This window comes from Phlebotomus papatasi, chromosome 2 (genome assembly GCF_024763615.1).
Source record: "Phlebotomus papatasi isolate M1 chromosome 2, Ppap_2.1, whole genome shotgun sequence".
In the NCBI taxonomy this organism is placed as follows: Eukaryota; Metazoa; Arthropoda; class Insecta; order Diptera; family Psychodidae; genus Phlebotomus; species Phlebotomus papatasi.
This window is the reverse complement of record NC_077223.1, coordinates 36,410,801-36,424,165: the sequence shown is the minus strand read 5'-3', so window position 1 is coordinate 36,424,165 and position 13,365 is coordinate 36,410,801. Positions and strand designations below refer to the sequence as shown.

The 13,365-nt window shown below is 34.9% G+C and overlaps 1 protein-coding gene and 1 long non-coding RNA gene across 3 annotated transcripts in view; both read left to right on the top strand.

Annotated features, from left to right (window-relative positions):
• Positions 1–13,365, top strand: part of LOC129800315 (protein cortex) — a 126,297-nt gene that overhangs the window by 23,277 nt on the left and 89,655 nt on the right. The gene's annotated exons all lie outside the window — the stretch shown is intronic.
• LOC129800318 (uncharacterized) overlaps positions 4,311–13,365 on the top strand; it is a 33,578-nt gene continuing 24,523 nt past the window's right edge. Inside the window, exon 1 of the long non-coding RNA XR_008751613.1 lies at positions 4,311–4,431. This is a non-coding gene — a long non-coding RNA (uncharacterized LOC129800318). The remainder of the gene's footprint in view (positions 4,432–13,365) is intronic.

Sequence of the window (13,365 nt, the reverse complement as noted above, 5' to 3'; positions counted from 1 at the left end):
TACTTGAATTATATTTTTGCACAATATTTAAGTGTATACCGTGTTCATTACTGAATTAACCCTCTAACGGTGTTTTCTTAAATATGCGAAAAAAAGTTCTAAAACAAACTTTCAAGAGATGTTTATAAGACTATTACCGAGGACACTATAGAACTTTTAAATAAATAAAACCTTTATTGTCGCTGTAAATGTGATTTTTGTGAAGACCGCCTGGAGGCGGTCTTACCCGTTAGAGGGTTAAACTGGTTTATAATCTTCCTGAAAAACATGTAAACCTTGAAAATTTTTAAAGAAGTATATTTTTCAGTGCATCTTTTACATTGAAGCAGCATTAATCTATTTGGCTGTAAAATGAGTTGAATATTTGACATTGTAAAATCGTAAAAAGGAATAATTTGAGGTTATTGGCATAGATGAAATGTTCGCCTAGGTATTTTAGGAGCCTAGGCGAACTAAATGAGGTTCAGGATTTCTTGCTTTGAAATTGTTATTCTTAGGTAAACGTTAACAGGCCTCTCTCGACCTCAATCGCCCTCCCTACTCTTAATCGATAAACCGTATAAACCTATATATCATAAATGATAAAATTTATAAAAGCTCTGGCGGTAAGGTTGACATAGGAGAAGCCGGCCCAATCCTTTTAAAGTTGCAAACTTGAACATTGACCTGAACTTTAGGAGTTTCAGTCATCCTATAATCGTAAGATTAAATACGTTTAAACGACGCGAATTCTTTGTAACTTAACATAGCGCCTCTCATCATGCCGTTCCAGTTAGGTATCAAATACTGAAAATTTGTGCAACCATAATGTAAGGCACAAGCATAATAAAATCAAAAATCTAAATGTTAATTAAATGTACCTATGTCATCTCTATTAGATGGAATGAAGGTTTCTGTAATTGTCTTTCTTGTTGATGCATTTCTACTGTTGGAATCAAATGCACATTTTTTTAGTCATATTAATTAAAAGAAAGTGCATTTGTAACAGTCAGAAAGAAAATGTTAATTTGCTTTTTCATTTAATTAATTTGCCCCTTTAATGCATTTGCATATCAGCCTTTGCGAATTCAAACAGCTTTGTAATCATGCCTCTGGTCTTACATTACGGTAAGATGGAATGAACGATTGTCTCAATGTTCTGCTGAAGTCAGCGAGAGTTGAGGGTGGAAATTTAGCATGGAAAATTTATATGAATAGAAATTTGAAACTAATACTTGTGTTCCGCCTACGAGATTCAATGAAAAGCTCAATAGATAGTTTAGATATGGTGCAAGACATTGCACAAATATCCATTTTCAGTTTGCTAAAAAATTGTTATTATCATTTTCGTATTTATACAAATGGAGTAAATCGAACTCTTAGATCTCGACAGTATGGTTATATTTGGGGATACTTTAGTTTGCAATATCGTAAGTTATATTCTTTTTCCACGACCAAGAGAGACAGTATGATTGTATCAATTAGAAGACGGCTTTTGCATTGAAATTGGATATAGAATTGATATCTACAGAACTTGTCGTGAAATTGAAAATGCGAAGAATTGTGTATCTTGTAAATTTGCAGAATGCGATATAACCAATTAAAAAAATCAGCAAAATATGTATGTTTTCTCTAATTTATTGATTGACCCCTTGTGCACCACTTTGAATGGGCTAATGCAATTTACCATTCCTAATGCACTGAACATAATTAAAGCATTTTAATTGCATGCCAAACATCCCATTAGGCAAGTGAATTTGAATCTATTTAGCACACGTGAATGAAACATGATAAAAATGTAAGAAATGGCAAACACATCTGCCCTTCCTTGCCGAATGCTAAAGAGGCAAAATCCTCATTGAAAAGTCAAACGCGTGCAGCGTTAAGTCGCGCGCGGAATGAAGAATTACAACTTCTATTCGTTGAAACGACACCCGCCCACATCGCCCAGCCGTGGTCTTTCTTCTTGTTCTGGCTGGGGTAGGATCATATAATAAAGCATTGTTGTCCACAAGCCACTCGCTGGAGTTGCCATCGTGCTGGAGGAGAGATCATTTGGCGGGAAAGCGTACATTTTTGCGCCTGACCTCTGTAACCGTTTGTCTTGCAGTGGAAGCTGCATTATTCAATATTTCACACTAGCCCAGAGAAATTACTTGTCACACTCGACACTTTGGGCAGATCACAGATCTCCTTTTTCTCCTATTCGACATCCACATAAAGCAATCAACATTGAGAGTTCTGGGCACAGTGAGATGCCCCCACAAGGGATCATGCGATTGCTTGCGCAAGATTAACCCCTAATGACCTACATTCGCGATGTTGAAAGCCGTGGGTGGCAGCCTGGTTTATTTCTCATTATTTCCCCTATTAAAAGGTTTCTTTATAACTTTTGTATGATAGACATTCGAAAAAGATTCCCCAGAAAAGCTATGCAAGCCATTGTGAGAAGGCGTCGACCTCGAGGCAGACCTAGGACGAGGTGGCTGAATCAAATTCAGAATCTTGCCTTGGAACGCCTTGGGATCGAACCCGAACATCTTCCTGAAGTGGCGGAGGATCGACAAGCTTGGGCTGCTAATTTGGATGTCATGGGCCCGCGATCCCAATAGGGATAAGCGGTTGAAAATGAATAAATGAGTAAGTGTGCCAAATCTCGGCATAGTTGCATGCAAGCGCCAAAGTCTCAAGTTTGAAATGTAATATTTTTAATACAGATTGAATTTTTTATTTCTTCTTCTTAAGGAGTGTTGCTTGGAACCTTATAGGCAGTTTATCGTCTTCATTTCCACTCAAATCATTCTTAATACATTTTAAAATGAATAAAAATGTAGACACAGCTTTGGTCGCCTATTTCGGCCACCTTCATTCTTATAGTTTCTTGCCTTCCCAGAATTTTTCCAGTGTTCTTTTCACATTATCTCGTTTGTCGAAGTGACATTTTTGTTATTTTTTTGCATTGTATGATCTCTAGAGTATGCAAAAACTAAAAATTCATCGAAATTCGAGGAACAAAAAAAGTGGCCGGAATTGCAAGCCGGCCAGAATTTGGTACACTTTATTTCGAAATTTTTACAAAGAAAAAAATAGAGGAATGTCGGGATTTATGATAGCATTAATTACAAAGTGTAATTGCGACATGGAATTCATATATCAATATAATGTCCATATCGAACAAAGTCAAAAAGAAATTCATGATGATGATAACGAATAGAGGGATGTGGGTCACCTTTAAAAGTGGGGCACCTTTGAAATTTGGATTTTTTTTACCTATTTTTAAATAAAATTGAGCCCTATCGCGTTATTAGCTGCACAAACAAACTGAGAAGCTAAATTACTTATTGATATGGCTCAATTCCACTTAAACATAGGAGAGAAATCTCAATTTCAAAGGTGCTCCACTTTCAAAGGTGCGCCACTTACCCCTACAACAGTTTTCAAAATAATTCAAACCTTCTAAAGGGCAGCCTCTTTTACAGGCATTTTAATGATATTTATCTAAAAATAATGCTTGAAAATGATAGGACTGATGACATGGATTTTGAAATTTCAAATCCTCTTTATTGTCCAGAACTTGCAATATATGTCCTGGAACGATTTTTTTCATTGGCTTAATTTTGGACGGGAATTTTGCTTCCCTTCATAGCTGAAGAAAATACCCTAACAAATAGAGTAGTAGAAAAATGGTTCCAAACTGTCAAAAGAAACTGGATGAATAGTGTAGAGCAGAGGTGTGCAAGAAACCGTTGAAACCGAATTAACGTCAAATGAAACATGTACGTCAATGGTCAAAACGCTACTATAACAAACTTATTTTGACGTTAATTCGGTTTCAACGGTTTCTTGCACACCTCTGGTAGAGATGGCACATTGAAATTGTCAGTGACATTTCATAGTGAAAATTCATGAAAGTCACAGTGAATATTCACCGAGTGAAAATTCATGAAATTTCACGATTAAATCCGACCATTTCCGAAGATTCACGATGTGATATTCACCACCGAAATTCACCATCACCTCTTTCGCGCGGTGCGGCCATTTTGGTATTTTTCGATTTTTCAGTGTATTGTAAAATTGGTGATTCCATTCGCATAATGAAGCCCCGTGGAAGAGTTTGGGGATATTTTGCATCTGAAGGGGGCACCAAGAAGCAGAAGTGTTCTTTCTGCGACTAGTGTATCACCGAAAACACCTTTCGTATGAAAGAACACTTGCTGCTGAGGTGCCCCAACGTACCTCCAGAGGTGAAAGAAGCTTTTAATGAAGGTAAGAAAACCTACAAATACTTTCCAAGACGATAAGAAAATCTGCAATAATCTAAAAATTTTTATTGTTTCCATTATAGATACAAAAGCGTCACCGAAATCTGGAGGTGCTGGTGCGACAAGCAAAAAATCCCCGGCGGAAAAGCAGCAGGCGTCGGCAAGGGTGGCAATTTCCAAGGAACAAAAGGTGAGTGTTTTTTTTAACTTTCTACTTCACTGGCAAGACTGGCAAAAGGTGAAATTTATCCATCAGATGTTTCCGGAACTCCGGAAACATCCCATTTTATCATATTTGCCCATTTTATCAGTCATTTTAATGAGAATCAAAAAATTGGCAGATTTATTGATGTACAGAAGAAAAATATTAACAGTATTATTTTTCTGATAGATTATAATAAAATCATTCATAAATTAGAAAAAGAAAAAACTTCAAAGTTAATTCCAACAAAGATGAAGCCTTTTCAAACAACAAATCTGCTTCTAACGAAACAAAATCTAACAGCGTTATCACACTTGCACATTAAAATTTTAATGTGATTTACATTAATTGTCGCTTGTGAGCGTCCAAATATGTTATTTGTGTCTTTGAGTCACTTAATATTTGGGGGTTTTCTATTTATTGATAAAGAAGTGGACTTGGCCTGCAAAAATAAGTTTAAATTTACCTAAAGCATAAATATTTTTAACATTAAAAAATTAAAGAGAAAATCGCATTAATTTTTCGCATTAATGCTATAAATCAATTTATATCAAATTTTGCGGGCCAAGTCTACCTTTTTATCAACAAATAGATCAAATTTTGAATATAAAATGATTCAAACACACAAATTACACATTTGGACTCTCACCAGCGACAATTAATGTGAATCATAATAAAATTTTAATGTGCAAGTGTGATAACACAGTAACACCGACTCAGTCAACTGAGCCAACAGAAAGTTGGACTAAAAGAACCAGGAAGGTGTCACTTACTCACTTCCGAGGTCCTTTTATAAAGCATTTGATGAAATCATCACATAATGCTATTTTAACCACAATTCAAGTGAATCAAAGGGAACATAATTACGTATCACGTCCTAATGAGAAATTCCTCAACGGTCTGTTTAAAAATCCCAAACATTATTTCACTGACGAAAAAATTACTGTAGGAAGGTACAAATCGCCTAGCAAAGAATATTTGTACAGACTACAGGCAGAAGACTTCGGTTATTTCAATGGTAATGAATGGTTAAGCATGGAACTTGTAGATGTAACTATAAAAATTGCTATTGCACATATGCAAAAGGATAATGAAATTCTTATAGTAGAATCAGGAATTGTTGGAATGATTTTCGGAGTTATCGGTGAGATTGACTTTGTGAATCATTTCAGCAACTTTAATTTCACGTCATAAAAAAACAGTGATAAACCAAAATAGGCTTATGATAGCTGAGATTCCTTACAGGCGACCTCGAAATGTGTGCAACTCGGGGTGCTTGCAACTCGGAATGCGTGAAAATTCGATTGTGAGTTGAATTTTGGGGGAAAAGAATCGCGTCGAGTAAACTCTTCTTGTCGGTCGAAATGGATAAAATTGGTTCGACGCGATTTCTTACTCCAAAACTCAACTCACAATCGAATTTTCACGCATTCCGAGGTGCAAACACCCCGAGTGACACGTTTTTCGAGGTCGCCTGTAAAGAATCTCAGCTACCATAAGCTTGTCAGGGGTTATTACTGGTCATTTTCTATCTTAAATAGTTTGAGTGGGAAAGACCAACCACAGAAAATAAAGTTCATTAAAATCGGTTAATATACATAAGAGATAGAGTCCGGTTCATTTGAATATAGTAAGGGTCGGGGTACCGTAGGTTGGTATAGAGACTAATGGGACCCATCTTTAGAAAGATTTCGATCTCATATACAATATCGACGGTTCCATTCCATACTATGCTATCTCAGAATGACAAGATTTTAGGAGAACCATTTAAAATTGGCGATTTCCTATGCTGCCCGTGTAAATTTTTTTTCGAAAGTCTTAAATATCTCGTTACCTGAACATCGGATGACCACCAAATTTTTACCAGTTGTAGATCTCGGTTTCACGAACAACATATTTCTCGGAGTAATATAAGGCTAAGTCGACTTAGCATAAGTATGGAATGGAGCCGTCGATATATACTAAAAATTTCATTAAAATCGCTTCATAAACACCAAAACTACAGTCCGGTCAAGACATTTTCAATTATAGCTCAGGATAATAAGGTTTGAAAGGTCTCGACCTCAGCTACAATTTACTAAAATTTAAGGAAAAAACATCGTCTAGTTTTCGAAATATTTGAAATCGTAATTTCGAAAATCGATTTTTCGAAAAATTGGATCTTCGATTGAATCGGATGAAATTGGAGTATCACGAGGGTTGTAGTTCTCCACGAGAGCTTTCCAAAACACAAAAATTTTGAAATTCTGATAATTAGAAGCGGAGATAGGGTAAAGTGGTACAAGTTGGACAGGACTTTTTTTCTTGATAAATTTAGTACTTCATTTTTATTTGAATATTTTTAATGCTTTAGTTGTATATTTTGGTTCCTTGAGCTTAAAAACAAATTTTGTACTGTATTTATCAAGAAAAAAAGCCATGTCCAACTTATACCGGCGAATTGTCCAACTTGTAACACTATGTCCAACTTGTATCACTTTACCCTATAGCCATTTGAATGTTGAATTTTTGATCCCTTCTATCTTGGGTCAGGGTGGTCGGAGGGACCTATTTTTTTTAATCGAAAGGTCATAGGTCCGGCTATAACATACTAAAATTTGAGATCGATCGATGCCATAGGGGCTGAGTTATTTAGAATACAAAAATTGGGGGTGTTCCAATGGGGCGGAATGGGAGGGGACTGATCTGACATCATCAACTTCTAGCCGCTTATCGACATTAATTTAACCTTTGCCGAGAACCGTTTGTCGATATCTCTCTCCGTTCTCTCTCTAGAAGCGTTTGTACTCCGGACGGGACGGTCGGGGCGTCCACGAAAATCGATTTTTAGCACACATTATATTCGTGATCAGTGAGTGTCAAAACATGTAAATCCAAAATTTAGGCCCGATCTGACGAGGTCGGATTTCACCTGTGACCACAAAAGCTGAGATTATAAAGAATCTCAGTTAAAAGTTCTCGGACATTATTTGATTATGATTTAATTAATTACTACCAGAACTTATTCAATGGTAAAAATAAAAGGGTCAAATTGACCCTTTTCAACAAAAATGGATCATATTTGATCCTTTGAAAGGTTCACTTGAATCTTTTGAAATTTTGAATGTATATTTATCACGATAGATTATGTTTTATCGTAAATTTATTACTCTCATCATATGTCTCTCATCTGAACGAACACCAAAGTTGACTTTTTCATTATTTTTATTCGTTTATTCCGGAGATAAATACGTGTCGAAACAGTGACCCTTTCATAGGTTCATCGGTGACCCTTTCATTTTTACCAGTAGTGTTTATTTAAATGACTGAGTTTGCTAATATTACATAAAACTTATAATATAAATATTTAGGGATATTCTGTGTGCGGACGAATTTGTCAACTGAATCACAATTCCTCCAGTTAATTGTATTTATTTTTACTGACTTCTTTTAATTAATTTTAATTTATTTGTGGCCGAAAGATATTTAATTATCTATAATTGAATTCCCAGAGAATTGTATAGGAAACCTAATTCTTTTAACAGGTTGTCACGAGTTGAATGATTGGTTAAAACAGAATTGAGGTATTTGACTTTCGATCGATTGAACTCAAATCTAACCACTACAAGAGTAAAATGATCCACCTTCTCTGCGATCGAGTTTAAAGTATCTGTGAATTGCAATTTTTCAATTTTCCGCTCCATACAAAATTGTTCCGCATATTAAAATTTGCTCGCAGGCGATCTATCTTTTTGATTCATACCCCACCATACAAATTGTATATCGCCCGATGATAATTTCTTGTGGAATAGGTTGCGGAAAATACTGAGGCACGAGATAGGTGAGATGGTGAGCAAAAGAACAGCCACGGCAGAAAGAATTCACCATATCGACGCCAAGAGCATGTTGTACATCTTGTACTTGTACACTTTTTGCTAAAAGATACCAACTCTCTCGCATAGGGGGATACACACTAGAGATAACGAAATGAAATTATATCGAGATGGATAACAATATAATGTGAAAAGTGAGCTTGATTTTCTTGCACTTGGCTCACACAATACAAGAAAGGGAAAGATGCTTGCACAATGTTGCAATAAATATCTCTAAAAATACTAAAGATTTTAAAGATCGATAAGTTGAACCAATATAAGATTAAAAGGATTGTTTCTTGATGGAGGAAGCATATCAGTTTTTAAGGCACATCCTCATACAACTTTGATCAATATTCACTTTTATCAGCTGTATGCTGAATAGTTTTTGCCAATTCATTGAAAGACGTTGTTTTAATTTAATTATTTAAGTTTAATCATTTTTAAATTATTAGTTTAAATTTGAGTGCAAAAGAGTAGTAGGGTAAGTGTGCCAAATTTTGGCATAGTTGCATGCAAACGCCAAAGTCTCAAGTTTGAAATGTAATATCTTTAATAGAAATTGATTTTTTTTATTCCTTCTACTTAAAGAGTGTTACCTTTTAGACAGTTTATCGTCTTTATTTACTCTAAAATCATACTTAATACATTTTAAAATGAATAAAAATGTAGACATAGCTTTGGTGCCCTATTTCGGCCACCTTCATTCTCATAGTTCCTTGCCCTTCAGGAATTCTTCCAATGCCTTTTTTACGTCATCTCGTTTGTCGAAGCTACATTTTTTGTTATTCTTTTGCATTGTATAATCGTTAGATTATGTAAAAACTAAAAATTCATGGAAATTCGAGGAACAAAAATGGTGGCCGAAATTGCAAGCTGGCCGAAATTTGGCACACTTACCCCATAGAAAATGTAACTCGTTTCAAAAAGAAAGGTATGGATAAATTTGATTTAAAAAAATTCTAGCTTTTAAATGGTCGCATAGGCATTAGTATCAAATTTGATTCTTTGCGTTCTTTGCTAGTCAAATTTGTATTTGTGTTTTTAAAGAATATTTCGATTTGACATTCACACATTAACTTCATTTTCTTTTACCTTAAAATATTTTATTTTTCTTGTTCACTAAACTCTTTTACACGCCCAAAGGAAAATTTATTATAATCATTTTTCTGTATTTAATGGTATTTTAAAGCTGATTTACTAACCAAAAATAATTTTTATGCTTATCAAAAAATACATAAAGTTTTTAATGTTGTGTCTCTTTATATTTTAATCGATTTTATTACACTTCGTTGTTTATCAATTTCTTTTTCTAGAATGACCAATTTTTATCTTTTCATTTGAAAAAGAAAATGCTGCCCTTAACTGACTGTTTTTTTTAGTCTTTCTCACCTAATTTAGTTTTCTTTTACTGAAAGTTTTTCTTACTTTTACTTTTTGAAAAAATTTTGTCAAATATTTAAGAATAAGCAGTAGTAAATTTTTAAGAAATTTCGATATTAAAATTCTTTTCCCATTCTTTCTCAAGCGTACATACTTATATATTCCACTTTTTCACACTATTCAAATTTTGAATAGCGCAACAAATTCAATTCAGTTCAATCAAATTTTGAGTGCGAAAGAATGGAGTAGATATATCTTCGGCTCAATCAACCGTTGTCGTATCTGCAATTTTTGTATCTGCATTTTGTGCAAGCAACAGTACAAAAGTCGCCTCTTGCGTGAAATGATGACACAACAGAAATGCAGATACGACAAAAGTCGATACAACCGACGATATGCAAAAGTTTTAGAAATAAATAGATAAGAATTTTGATTTAAGGTGGCACGTAGGTTACTCGGACTAAGAATATAGCATATTTTCTTTATATTTCTACTGCTGTAACTCAGAGGTACTTATTTTTCAAGATACAGCTATACGTAAAACGGTGAGAGATATTGACTTCCGGTTTCGATGACCCCCCTCATAAGTCAACATTATCTAGGGTAGTCTTCCCCCTCCTTCCCCTCTAAAACCATGTTTTTATTGGTTGACTTCGAAAACGGCTCCTACGATTTTATTTAGAGATAGTCAATGCGCATATTTCGTTCACTCAGAAAAGAGCTCTGTAGAAACAGCTCTTGATTTAGCTCTTGAAATAAGAACGGGCATTTGAGTCTTGGCTTAAAGACTATTTTACTTGAACGAAAGCATTTATTTTAAAACATGCTTTGGCTCAAGAACGTACAGTCTTTGAATTTTCAAAGAATAAAAAAAATGTCTCTGAAGGAATTTTAAGCACCGAGCAGGTCTTGGAGCAAAGCTTAACGAGCTTTGATTCCAGTATCAGATTTTCTCTGCTGTATCGCAACAATATTGACGTACACTCACAAATAATAAACGCATTTGAATTTCACGTTTTTTTTAATTGAAGTATCACTATATACATTTTTAATCTATTGTATTTTACATTCCCTATTTTTTTTATTAAAATCTAAGCGAAATTGATCACTTTTTGTCTAAATCAAGACTCACGTTTAGGAAGATTTTTTTCCATCCGACTATCGATGAGCGAGATACCCGACATGTTTACAATTTTTTTTTCACCGGAACCATCTCTAAAAAATCTTTTAAATTTTTCACTGTATACGATTTTTAAATAAAAAATTACTGTTGCACAACACTCCAGAGGCTCGAGCGAGCTTGTGAGCCACAATGTTTTGTTTTTCAGAAAAAATATTTTTGTATTTTTCGATCAATAATTCACCTAATTTTCACATAATTCTTGTCGGCACTGTATTTTTTTGAACCACAAGACACTTCACTATTCGTAAAGGCTTCCCCCACAATTTTCACTATAGTTTTATTAATAAAACTCGCGAAAACAATCACCACTTTGCGAATTAATTGCACTGTAAATTATTGTGTCTGCCATTTGACAGCACTGAAAGTCACTGGAAATTTTCTAGTGAGACGGCACTTCGCTCAAGACACGCCACTTCTTGGTTGATCTGTTTTAGAACACAGCTCTTAATTCAAAGCACGACATGTTTAGGTTGATTCGGCTCTTAAAATATTCTTACAGACAAGAGCTGTATTTTTGCAAATCCCATACAAAGTTAGAACTGCCCTTTTCTGAGTGTTCTTGGACACCTATGTTCGACAACCATTTCGCTATCTAATTTTCGAAGATCAAAGTTTAACTACTTTGGAACACTTTACGGAGTCTATTTTCAACTGATTGGCTTAAATTTTGGATTTTTTGAAAGATCTTGAAATTTATAACCGGACTTAATCGGTCACAATCGGTCATGAGTGGATATAGTGACACGTAAATGATTTACCTTACTCGGATTTACTTTTTTGCTTGTTTGAGAGCTTGTTACTCGTGCTAGAATATCCTAAAACCTACTTTTCTTAAGCAATTTCTTATTTTGGAATGACTTTTTAAATTTATCAATCATTTTAATCGTTAGTAAATCGGTATGTAACCACAAAGCATGCGAAAAAATTAATACACGGATAGCTCTTTCTCGTGAGTTCGAGCACTCCGCAAAGCTGGGACGTTTTGCCATCTCTTTTTCAAAATTAAGCTCTTAAGAATGTAAAATTATGGCATTTAAATTCTAAATTTTTATTTAAAAGTTTTAAAAATCCAGCCGTACGGACCTCATTTTTTTGGAAACGACTTTTAAAAAACAAAACTTTCCTTGCAGTGCATAAGATTATACTCAGGGTAATTTCATCTGACGTCCAAAAATTAAATATTTCGCGGTAGCTGATGAGAGACATTCGAATTTGAACGATATAAATTTCATTTTTTTTTCAAAAAGCCACCGTTCAAGTACGAGTTTAAAAAATGGAAAAAATGCTGTTTTTCAGTATTTTTGACACACGTAACTCCTTATAGTGAAATTTTTCCTGATCTAAAAGGCGTACCGGACCTTGTAGTTATCTCTTAAAGTCCTTATTTTCAATTTAGAAATAAAATAGTGTCTTACATCTAAGGTCGAGACCTTATCGACGAAGAGTTGCAATTCCCTCTGGGTTTTCTGTAACCCAAGTTACAATTCACGAGTATTATGACTGTAATAAGCTTTCCAAGCTATTCAGTGTTCATGTTATTAAAAAAATCATATTGCAGCGGTTTTTAAAGGTTTCTCTAGAGCTCTTCATAAATGACATATCTTGAAAAATCTTCTAATTGATTTTGGTCAATCAACGAAGCACAAACAATGCGCTCCTCTGCATTAGCGTTGTGCTTTTAGCCAATTAAGTTCTTAGCACACGTCAAGCACTTTTTAAGATCTCTAATAAGCCATTGATGCCTTGGGGGATAAATACCTCGTGCATAGACTTGAGATGAAGTAATCTGTAGTTTTTTTCTTCGACTGGACTTATTGTACTCTCTGAGCTTTATAAAAAAAACCCCATGACAGTGAAAGAAATGATTCTTTGGTCAAATCTTTGACTTCTTTACGAGATACTGATTTTTAACTCACTCTTCACATTTCAACTCCCTTTCAGCACGTCTTGCATAATTCAATTAATATCTCACCCATTGTGGTGGCTGTAATTTATATTTTTGCTCTTTAACCGGCTTGATTTTGCGTTGGTCAGGCCAATTCCTCACCTTCCACATCCAATTTGCAGAGCTCTGAGGAAGCACACATATTTCTCTGGGAGTTGGGACAGCCCTAATGAAGCACTGGAAGAGAGAGAGAATGAGATATTAGTGGTGGAAAAATAATGCTAAATAGGGTATAAATTCCATAAAGTGCTAGTTATAGTGACAGGGAACGTGCAACTCGATTTAACAATATGGTCGCGTCCCAAACCAACTCTTCTAAAGTTATAAATTATTGTGGCGGTAGCTATCGCCCATTTAGGTGGATTTTCTGCACCAGAAGAACCTCAATTTGATTGCCACAGATGCCCTCATGTGTAAAGCAATCCACCTTCCGTGTACTTGGCAGCATTCCACTTCTGCAAAACCATCTCGATGGTGCTTTACCGATCAATTTTCCAGCTGAGGTCGTCTTTCGGCACAAAAGCGACCATCGAGTTGCATATTTCGTTGAAAAGGGGAAG